The 11,647-nt window shown below is 37.7% G+C and overlaps 1 long non-coding RNA gene across 2 annotated transcripts; it reads left to right on the forward strand.

Moving 5' to 3' along the window:
• The first annotated feature begins 433 nt into the window (after window positions 1-433).
• LOC113340466 lies at window positions 434-3,510 on the forward strand. 2 transcript variants are annotated; one of them, XR_003355488.1, is made up of 2 exons: window positions 434-2,526; window positions 3,158-3,510. It is a non-coding gene; the product is annotated as an uncharacterized LOC113340466 (long non-coding RNA). The 2 variants fall into 2 exon arrangements; XR_003355487.1 differs by having other exon boundaries at window positions 434-2,512.
• The last annotated feature ends 8,137 nt before the right edge of the window (window positions 3,511-11,647 follow it).

An 11,647-nucleotide genomic window follows, 5' to 3' on the forward strand; every position in this document is an offset into this window, starting at 1 on the left:
TTAAGGGCATTTATATAATTTTAGAAAATACTATGGATCATTTAGTAACTTTTAAGATGTTTGCTTGAGATGTTGTACATGATATTTTTATATTTGTATACATATATAGGATATGTAGGTTTCATAAAGAGTCATTTGTGTTAGCTTTATTTTCTTTACTATAAATTTTTAGTAAAACAAATCCATTGGATTATCCGCATCCAATCCGTCCATCCGTGCATCCACTGAATGCAAATCCGTTGGATATGGATTGGATGCGGATGCCAAAATTGAAATTCACAGTGCAATGGATTGGATGCGAATGAGGCGAAAACCGGTCTATACCGGCCCATGCTCACCCCTAACTGTGAGTCTCTGACATCCTATATAAGACTTCTCCAAAGTCCAAACCAAGCCCAATATTAGCTAGGCTCCAAAAGGACCAAAACCAAAATCCCCTGTGCAAAACTGAATTGTGTACACATATGCCCTTCAAATCCCATTCTCTCTCTGGTTCCTCCTCACTCCGAGGATTCAATGTGAAACTTTGAAACCCTAATTTTTTCCAGAAAGATTGGTTTATTTCAAGAATCATCACTTCATCTCTGATTCCAACTCTCCAAAAACAAACCTGATTTCACTCTCTAAGAAAAGTACAATCTGAATTCGAAGAAGAAGAAGAAGCAATAATGTCGAGCATTCAGGAAGAGAGATGTACCATGAAATCCTTTTAAGGTTACCAGTGAATTCATCATTAATTGTATGTAAGTATGTTTGTAGAAATCGATTATTCCCTTATTTCCAACCTCATTTTTGTGACAAATTTAAACCTATTCTCATGCTTCAAGGTTCTGATAGTAATCAACTTTACTCCATAGGTTATGAATCATCAGGGTGTGCAATTGAAAAATGTTGCTTTTGAAATGGATCAACCATTTAAATCTTTAGATTATGATGTTGGGGTTCATGTAATGGTCTGGTTTGGATATGGTTGTTTCATTTCATTATGTTGGCGGTGATGGGGTTTTTCTTGTTGTTGGAACCAACTCACAAGAAAATATTAAGAAATACCCACTAAATCCCCTAAAAGTTTGAAGGCATAAGTGCATCTGGGTTTGATTACAAGTTGGCAATAGGTGCACAAAGTTGTGGAAGAAAGGGTACTGTTCTACTCAAAGTCTATTCGTTAGCATCAAATTCATGGAAAACTGAGATTACCATACCTTATCTGGGGTTCTTGTTAATGGCAACTACCAAATGATGTTAGGATTCATTTGGAAGTATGACAGATGCTGAATTATGGACTTCGAAATTTTTGGATTAGACGCTATATCACTACTCATGAGAGCATTATTAAGGACCATACATAGTTAACTCCGTTGTGGTCTTTTCAGATTCTATTCTTGACTTCTGGTAGCCTAGTGTTGTATGACACAGAACATGGAAGTGTTCAAGAACGAAGTAGGCATAAACATTACTTTGAGGACAGCGTGAATTATTTGGACAGCTTAGTTTCTCTCAAGTCGGGTACTTGTGTTGAGAGGGATGGAGGATACATGAATTATGAGAAACCTGAAGAAGGACAATAAGCTTTGAGCGAAAGAAAAAGAAAAACAGGTGAAATTGAGTATCCTATTGGGTTCATGTTATTACTACATTTCTGCAATTTTTGCCATCGAATTTTAGTGAATTATCATCATAAAATTAGTACTATGTTTCGTTTCGGATTTCATATGTGTTCTTCTCATTTTCAGACCCTTAATGTATATCATGGATTCCTGAATTCTCCGGGAGTGTTAAGAGTCATGTTTATAGATGCTCTATAAAATTCTCCATGTTCACAGTCATTCTATATCAGAACAATATACTGAGTTGCTGAAAACATGTTCGCAGTCATTCCATGTTTATTGTTACTAAACTGAATTGCTAAAAACCGAAACCACAATTTTATCAGAACAGTAACTTTCTTCGTTTAGTAACCTTTTGATAGTCTATGGTGACCCTGGAGGCTCTTGAAACATGTATTCCTGAAATGTCACAGTAGATTTAGGAAATCTTACAGTCGAAAGGGAAAACAGTTTATGATGATGCTGTTGAAATGGATCTCCCATTCAGAACTTTAGATTATAATGTTGCATTATCGTAATTGATTGGTTTGTATTTGGAGGAGTTATTAAGAATTTTCTTTTTGTATTTGGAATCCTGTCTTTGAGTCTCTGGCAACAATTTAATACGAGATGGAGAGATTTGTGCCTATTGAATGTTAAATGTAACGATGCATCTGTCTCTAATTTATTCCCACAGTCGATCAATGAAAATACCTATATATATGCATTTTCATTTCCTTAGTTGAGCCTTATAAGATTCCGTTTGAGTTTCTTTATCTTATTGATCGTGGTGGTGCCTCTCGGAGCTTGAGTATGCTTTTTCCAGGGTTGATAAACATAAGATGCCCTTTGCGGACTTGGCAATAGAAACTATTACCACCTCAATGATGCCCCTACGGTTGAAGGATACTTATGACCCCACACAGGTGCATTGTTTCAAGTACATTTGTTTTGCCTTTTGAATTTCCCATATTGATTCTAAGGTCTAGTTCAGTTGATATCAAAATGAAAAAATAATGATGCAAACTGTTTGTTTTGTGATGCTCGTTTGTTGTAACAACTGCTTGGTTTCTTATCCCTTAATAGTAGCGATAGATGTGAATGTTCCATGTCATGAGATTTCTGAATGCAAAAAGTTAAATTTGACGGAAACCAGAAAACACTCAAAGAGATTTGAAATGAAAGAGAGCATATAGAATTATGATATTGCAACCTAAATGAGAAACTTTTTAGCCTTCTGTCTTTCTCTAGGATCTGCATCAGCCTGACTTTTCCCAGGTATTGAGACTCTTTTTTGCGACTTAGAGACTTGGTGTTGAGCATTTCTACTATCAGCCATCCAAGTCTGGTAACCATTTTAAGATTTTCACCATGATTACTTTTTTGCACATGTTCCAGCATGCCACCAAGAGTCACCCAGGCTCTAAAAGTTTGCTAGGCGTAACTTCGCTTGTTTAAAGCAGAGTGCTTGTGTTTGTGGTTTTTGAAGTAGTTTTCTTCTTCAAACTTGGAACCTGGTAAAATTTGATTGCTTTGTGCTAATTGTTTCAACGTAAATGTATTTGTGACAGGGAAATTATAATTTGCAAGGTATTTGAGACTGATTCATCCGAAGAATGAACAAAACCGACCAGCTTATCCAGTCCAGTGCTTATAATCCAACACTCATAAGTTGATTCAGCTGCGCTAGACTAGTGTGTTGGATTCAGACTTTAGAAGTTAACTACAGTTGTACGTTCTTTTGATAATCACTGTAACATGCCCCAAACCAAAACCGAACACAAGGGGAGCCAGCCACACATGTGGGCCTGGTTGATTGGACTTGAATTATGTGAATTGCTGCTGGTGCGTTGTCCCTGCTCAACGATTTTATCCTAACAGTTTATATGTCAGCATTTCCAATGAATTGCTTCCGAAGTTGCCTTCATTTGTTTCATTTATCATTGATCAAAGATTCAAAATGATCATTAATACATCCAAGTAGTAGAACAGGAAAAGTGACTGATCAGATTGGCACCAGTGCGGTTGTGCAACAGTGTCGCTACTCTGTGATGAGCTTCTTCTTTTTGTGAAGGGGTTTTGTGTTCACGAAAACCTGTTCTGCCATGATAAATCATCACCTTCGGCTTTCTCGATCTCCAATTCGGCTGTTCCAAATGAACTGGTACCCCTCAATGCATCCGAAATGAAATTACCATACCTCATGGGTGCTAACGCTTCTGCTCCAGCTCCATAAACTAATCTCTATAACCACATTTAGAAAGTAAACTACGAAAGCATTATATTTCACAGGCCTATCAAGTGAAATATAATCATGGATTCAGACCGTAATTAGAAAGTGTTGGAATCTTGCAACAATAAGATACTCGTTAGATGTCAAGGTTGGACGACAAATAGCTCTATCACAAACAACTTGACGAGGGCAGAATCCACAGGTATGACAACTAGCTACTACAATCACAATCAAATCTCAAGCAATGATCAAACCACAGCGACTGCAAAATTGGAAGTTCGAAACCATGGAGTCTTCCATTTCACAAGGTCCAAATTCCTTCAGAAGCTCCTGGAAATTGCCCCCTGCACCTCAATCCCCAACCCACTGATGTCTACTACAACTTCATAACCTAGAATTCAAGTGATTTCATATCCATCTCTGAACAAGTTCAGTCTAAAGATTCAAACTTCACTATTAACATCTACTGGAAGGTAACTCAAACCAGCAACATTTACAATTACTACTCTGCCTTCTGCTCATACTTTTGGAGACAGACTAGTTACATATTTATACCACTGCTACATCTACAACTTCTCATCTGGAAATATTTAGTCAGGTTTGAATGGGTGATTCCTTTTAACTTTGTCTCGCCTTCCTATAATTCTGGTTTGTCTCTTTATTATTACTGCCTATTTACTAGTTTAAGAAATTCTCTATACCTAATTCTAATTCTAAGGCTTAAAGATTGATTGCTGTCAGATTAATATATCAGAATATATGCTAAGGTTAGACAACTTAAAATAGACAGACATTCCTACAGGCTTTTTAGCAATTCCAGGCTTAATAGCAATTCCATACTACATAGGCTAGAAACATATTGCATAGTTTTAACAAACATTATCATTTTAACAATAATTATTCATATTGTATCTCCATCACAAAAGTTAATTATGCCATTCAAAATAAGAAGATTCAAAATAGGAACATGGTTTTTTGTAGTCATTACTTTCCTCACACCTCTCAGAATTATGTAGTGCAACCTACCAGTTTAGACAGCATTAGCATCTCCAGGTGCATCTGTAGCTCTTTCTGCATGTATTGGAGCATTAAGGTCAGGTACAGGCATAACAACAAGTTCTGGAGTTGGCTCTCTCTGGGGAGGATTCACTTCGCCCAGCCCTGCATTGGCCAGAACAGCGACATCCTCAACCATCTGCCTAATCTCAGGCGCCAGCATGAACAAGTTGGGGAAGGTGACAGATACAACAGAAAGGGGAATAACAGAATTCTCTTGAATAATAGCTCTGACATCCTCAGGCACAGGTATAGAAAAGAACCCTTGCCGTGCACCTCCACAAACCACGTACAGATCTTCTACAAGCACTACCCCTTCATTGATCACATACCGACCTCGTCGGGGATTAATAACAACCAACACCTAGCCATCCTTAGCACCAAAAATGTGATCATCACCTGGACAAGAAGTTCCTCCTCACTGACCTTGATTTCCACCACTCCTTGTTGGCCCCTTATCCCCATCACCTCTAGTTCCACCACCCCCATTCCCAATCCCAGCATCACTGCAACCACCATTTCCCCATGCACCACTCCAACCTCCACTCTCATGTACACTACCCTGACAAATTTGCTTTCCCCCCCACTCCACAAACATCATTCTCCTGACAATTTGGCGGAAAACACATAAACCCAATATCAATTTACCATCTGATTGGTTTCCAAACCAAACTTACATTATTATATCCAAAAAACAAATTCTCAACTATATGCAATTGCATGACCAAATTTCCTCTTCCTATCATGAACACCCTCATGAGCCGTCTGACCATGCACCTCTTCGTGGATACCCAAATCTTGAGACATAGTTGGAGAATTTACCTGCCTGGCACTGGTTGGAAAAAACTGAATGGGAAGATGAAAAACTGTCTCTTTTGCTTTTATCATGGATGGGAAGAGCAACCGTTCTCACATCGCAACCGTCAAACCTCTCATATGTCTCACTGATCACCACACAATTTATTCCTAGAGATTGTTATTGCTTGATTATGCATACTAGCAGGCCTACTGGCTATTTACAAGAGTATGGCAAAATCAACCGCATTTTATTGGCTCATGCGAAGCGGCATTCAAAACTTGGCAGCTACAATCCTCTCAATAACACGGGTCGGGTCTCGGGTAAAATTCAATGGTTTATGCTCTCGTCCATTAACCCATTTGACGGGCCACTTCAACGTAAATGGATACTACAGCACATCAAAACCCAACCCAGTGCAGCTCACACAAGTAAGTCTCAGCTCAATTATCGAATATAAGTAAAGCTACACAGCTGGCTGGCACCATACACCGAGAACCATCAGTCAAGAACCAATTTGCAAAATTTTTGGACAATTCAATGATCTAAGGTCGCCATCCCAAGGTTTGCTAAGAGATAATAAATCCAAATTAATCAGACAGACTATAGAATATTATTCACCTAATGTCATTGGCCAGATAGTCCTAAACAACATACATGATAGGAGTCATATAAAGAAGGAAATTTTTGGCGTAGATATAAAATTCACTTCAGCATGCATTACCTTAAATACTTCAGAGTGGCAAGCAAACCCCAATGTCATTATAGCTTGTACTATGCTCGACTTCATTTTCTTAACAGGTCTGCCTCTCAAGGTGTCCCGGTAGTCAAAAGCTTCACCATAGTCGGTAAAGCTCAGCAACACGGGTTCTGGGAACGGATAACTAGCAAATGGAAATTTTACTTCCACTCAGTTAAATTTTGGATCTTTCAGCTATATCAACATCACCTGCAACTAAACAACAAAATGAAACCCTCCCAAATACTTATCTACACATCCAAATTCAAATTAAAGTTACCTACCCCACTACTAATTACAACAACACTCTTAACATCATCATCACCACCATTACAAGTTTTGAAACTTCTTTCATGGCTTCTTCATCAGGAACCAAACCAACAGACCAAGTTGAAAATCTGGTTGAGCAAATGAATTCTTCACTAAACATTCCTGAAGATTTATTTCCAAAAGTTTTTATCAATGTTGAGAATACGCTACCTAAAAAGAAAGAGGATTGGAAATGGGTCTTTATTGGCAGATACTGCAGCAACATTTCTCATGAAACCAGAACCATCTCAAGGTTCATTAACTCTAACTGGGAACTTAGAAGAAATGCAGAAGTCAATCTTTGGAAGAAAAGAAGAAACTATTATTCTATCAGATTAGGCAGCATAGAAGACTACAAGGTGTTTAGAAAAGGTGGTATTAGAGGAATTTTTGACAAACTAATTGTCTGAACTGAAGTTCCACCAGCTGGTCCAGACCAATGTGATCAATCTTGTGTCTCGGATTGTCTCTGCTGGGTCCGAGACACCGAGATAACATTATCTCGCCGAGATAACCGTCCAGAAAATCGGTACACATTTTTACTTTGTAAATTTATACAGAGAGAGGAGACGTGTATCTAATTAGAAGTAGAGACGTGTATAATTACATGTCAAGCTTGTGTACCTAACACAAGTATCGGGCAACACTTGTATACCCTTTGAGGGAATATACTATTAACTCTCTTGTCTTGTACCAGGAAGAATTTGATTTGTCTTCCAGTCAAACTCGAACTCTCTCGACAGAATGTCTCTTCTTCGTGTCCGTGGGTATACAGTACACAATTTACTCTGTGATTTAGGAAGTCTCTGAAGGATGCATACAAATTAGTTAGGGTTTATTTCTTCCTCTTCTTCATATATGATGTAAAAATTAGTTAGGATTTAGTTAGGGTTTATTTCTTCTTCTTGGTAATATGATGTACAGTAATTCATACGAGTTTATACAAATTTAAGGTTTTGATTTTTTTTTTATGATGGGATCATATGCTGTAATTAAGCTGATTTATCAATTGTTATCATTTTTGTTTGATTCATTCAAGTTCTAAGTAGTATTATTTGAGTTTTAATCAAAACCAAAAAACGGGATACATGCAGCCTGTGAAAATTGTAGAGCTTCAATTGAATCACAGGGAGACCATAAAAAGAAAAAGAAAAAAAATACGAGATTTCGGCCGAAATTTTACCCGAAATTTAATTGTTCCGCCGAGTTTTCCGGTAAAATACCGTCTCAGCGAGAATATTGATATCGGCTCTTCTATTGTCGAAACCGGAAAAATCGCCGAGATTTCGGTCGTCATATCGACTATATTCAGACTTCTACCGAGTCAGGATTTGGGCACTTGTTAAAAGAGTTCCAAGGCATATCATTTCTGATATAAGCAACATCATAAGACCAACATGAATCTTTCAAGACGCAAAGAAAGCTTATGGGAGAGATGAAGATGAAAAAACCTTGAAGTTTTCTTAACTATAGATGTCACTAGAGCTCTTAAATATGGAATTGATGCTTATGAAACCCCAACTCTGTCTCACTGGATTGAAATGGCTTATGCCTTGCATGGAATTGCCTTTTTCAAGGTACGTAGAATTCTAGATCACCCTGGTCCTCTATGTGAAGAGAAGGAAGAACAGACACACACTGCTACTCAAAAAGCTCATCCATCCAATCTCAATAACTCTTACCCCTCAACTTCCAATATCCCAACAAATTCTAACACCAGTAGCCCTCAGAACAACATCAAGATAAGGCATTACACTGACAGAGATGTTGCGGAGGAATTTGCCATCAAAGTGCGGCTAGCACAAAGACAAATACTCCTAAAGAATAGCTCTGAGGAGATGGATGGTCCTGAGGATTACATCATCTTCAAAGCTGGTTTGCTTCAACCTATTGATGGAGAAATACCAACCATCAACCCTGAGGTCATAACTTGTCAAAAGAAACACAAAAAAATCATGGATAACAACAGACAAAAGGATAAAATGCTGAAAAAGAAGAGTTACAACATCAAGGCTGCTGCTAGGAAACACAATACTAATACTGAGAATGGGGTGGAAAATAATATCAACCCTGACAACATCTTCCCAAAAGTGCAGACTCCCCTCCCAAAGAATTCAACACATAATATCTTTGATACAACACCTTCTCAAGCTGATATCCAACACCAAATCAATGAAGATTTCAACAATCAGAAGAAGTTGTTATGGAAAAGAAGAAAGAAAGAGTTTAAACTCAAAGTTGTTGATAGTGAACTTCATCCTCAGCTAATTGACCCAAAAAGAAAGCTCTTTCTTTCCTCTACTGCCAATGATCACCCTCTCCAACTATGGGATCAAAACATACCATTCAAGAGGAGTAATAACCATGTGATGCAAATGGAGGCAGATCATCTAACTGACTTGACTAATGGTGGTCCTGAGGGATCTAATCCTTTTCTAAGCCATCAGGTAATCCCTTATACTCTGTGTTATCCTTTTCAAAGTGACTATTTTAGCTACAGAAATATTACCTTAGTTATAAGGATAATTGTCATCCTTAGCTTAAGTAAACAGCATAACAACACCACCCTCCAAACTGTTATTTCTATAGGTTATATCATTATCATCTTCACTTATCCTAATGTTTCTTATTTCTGGCAATTTTATTCTGTCATGTCTTGGAACTGCCAAGGTCTAGGACAGCAAAATACTAGTAGACCACCTGAATAACATGCTGAACAAACATAATCCTGATATTGTCTTTTTATCTGAAACCAAACAACACTAGGAATTTAAAAACCATTCTTGGAAAGATAGGTGTCACTAATTCTTGGTTTGTTGAACCTAAAGGAAAAAACAATACTGTTGGAGGCCTAGTGTTAGCTTGGAAAACTAATCTTAAGGTCACAATAGAATATTTCTCCAATCACCACATTAGTGCCACAATATATCCTAGTATATGAGCACCTTGGTTTTCCACAAGCTACTGTGGTAGCCCTTACACCACTCCTGATAAAATACACTCTTGGAAAATGATAGAAAATACTGATAGAACTAACACTCTTCCTTGGCTGGTTATGGGTGATTTAAATATTGTTTTTCATGATCATGAGAAATTCGGTCAACACCATATTGATACTTCTGAAGCTACTATTTTTCTGGAGAAAATTGAAGAAGCCAACCTTACTGATTTGGGCTACACAAAATGTCCTTTTACCTGGACCAATAGAAGAACTTGTATTCATCTCACTGAGCAAAGATTGGATAGAGGTCTGGCTAACTAAACCTGTCTTGAAATACACCTAAACACCACTATCACCAACCTCCCTGCTATTGGTTCTAATCATAACCCAATCCTCCTCAATAGCAATCCCAATTGGAAGCAAGGACACATTCCATTCAAATTCTTTGGACCCTGGCTTAATCACCAGGATTGCAAAGCCATCATTGTTGAATGTTGTAAATCCCATCACAAAGGATCTGTTGCCATAAAAATTTCAAGAAAATTAAGAGATATCAAAGTTAAATTAAAGAAATGGAACAAGGAGATCTATGGCAATACCAAAACTAATCTAGAAGACAGTTTACAACACCTGGAATGGATCACCGAAAATCAATTCAAAATCAATAGAGGAAAGGATATAAGAGAAGCTAAAAAGAAAGTTGAAAACTGGCATAACATTCAGGAATGCTTTTGGAAAACTAAAAGCAGGGATCATCTTATCCAACTTAGAGACAAGAACACTAGCTTCTTCCACCTATCTGGTAAGAAAAGATACATAAGAAATAAAATTGTCTCTATACAATAAGCTGATGGATCTTGGATGCATAATAAGGATAAAGTTGCTAGATGCTTCACCGATCGCTTTGCTACCATGGCCACTGCTGAACCAATAACCATCAATTATTCCCTCATAAATCTTATACCCACCACCATAACCACCACTGATAATGCCAATCTCCTTAAGATCCCTGATGCTGTGGAAATCTAAAGTATCATGTTTAGTATGGCAGGTGACAAGGCCCCAGGGCCTAATGGCTTTTCACCAAACTTCTTCCAAGCCAACTGGGATATAGTGGGTGAAGACATCACTACAATTGTTCAGAATTTTTTTACCTCTGGGTATATTCTCAAATAAATGAACTCTACTTTCATCTCCCTTATCCCCAAAACACAAAGTCCTACTACACCTGCTCATTTCAGACCAATATCCTTATGTAATACAACCTACAAAATCATATCAAAACTTCTGGCTCAAAGACTAAAACCCTTTTTGCTAAACCTTGTATCCCCTTTTCAGTCGGGTTTCATTCATGGCAGACAAATATATGACAACATAGCTATTTTCCATGATCTTATACACCATATGAATACTAGAAAAGGAAAAAAGGGAGCTAATAGCACAATGGGAATCAAGATTGATATGGCCAAGGCCTTTGACAGGGTAAATTGGGAATTCCTTATCCAAGTTATGAAACAAATGGGGTTCATCTCTCAATGGTGTAATCTAGTGCACCAGTGTATATCCACCACTACTATGGTTGTTTTGGTAAATGGATCTCCTGGAAAGTTTTTTAAACCTACTATAGGTCTCAGACAAGAAGACCTTCTATCCCCATACTTATTCCTTTTCTGCATGGGATCTTTATCTAGATATCTGACTGATGTTGAAGCTAAAGGTCTCATACATGGAATCAAATTTTGAAGTGAGGCACCTGCTACCAACCACCTTCTCTTTGCTGATGACTGTATGATCTTCTGCAAAGCTAATATGGAAGAATGTAACAACTTAATCAAGATTTTTCAATACTTTGGCACTCTTTAGGGAAGCTGATAAACTTCTCCAAATCTGGAATATTTTTCAGCAAAAACACTGCCCCAAGCATTGCAGGCATAATAAGTGATACTATGAAGGTTCAAAGAATTAGCACTTCTGACAAATATCTGGG

This window comes from Papaver somniferum, unplaced genomic scaffold (genome assembly GCF_003573695.1).
Source record: "Papaver somniferum cultivar HN1 unplaced genomic scaffold, ASM357369v1 unplaced-scaffold_22, whole genome shotgun sequence".
NCBI lineage: Eukaryota > Viridiplantae > Streptophyta > Magnoliopsida > Ranunculales > Papaveraceae > Papaver > Papaver somniferum.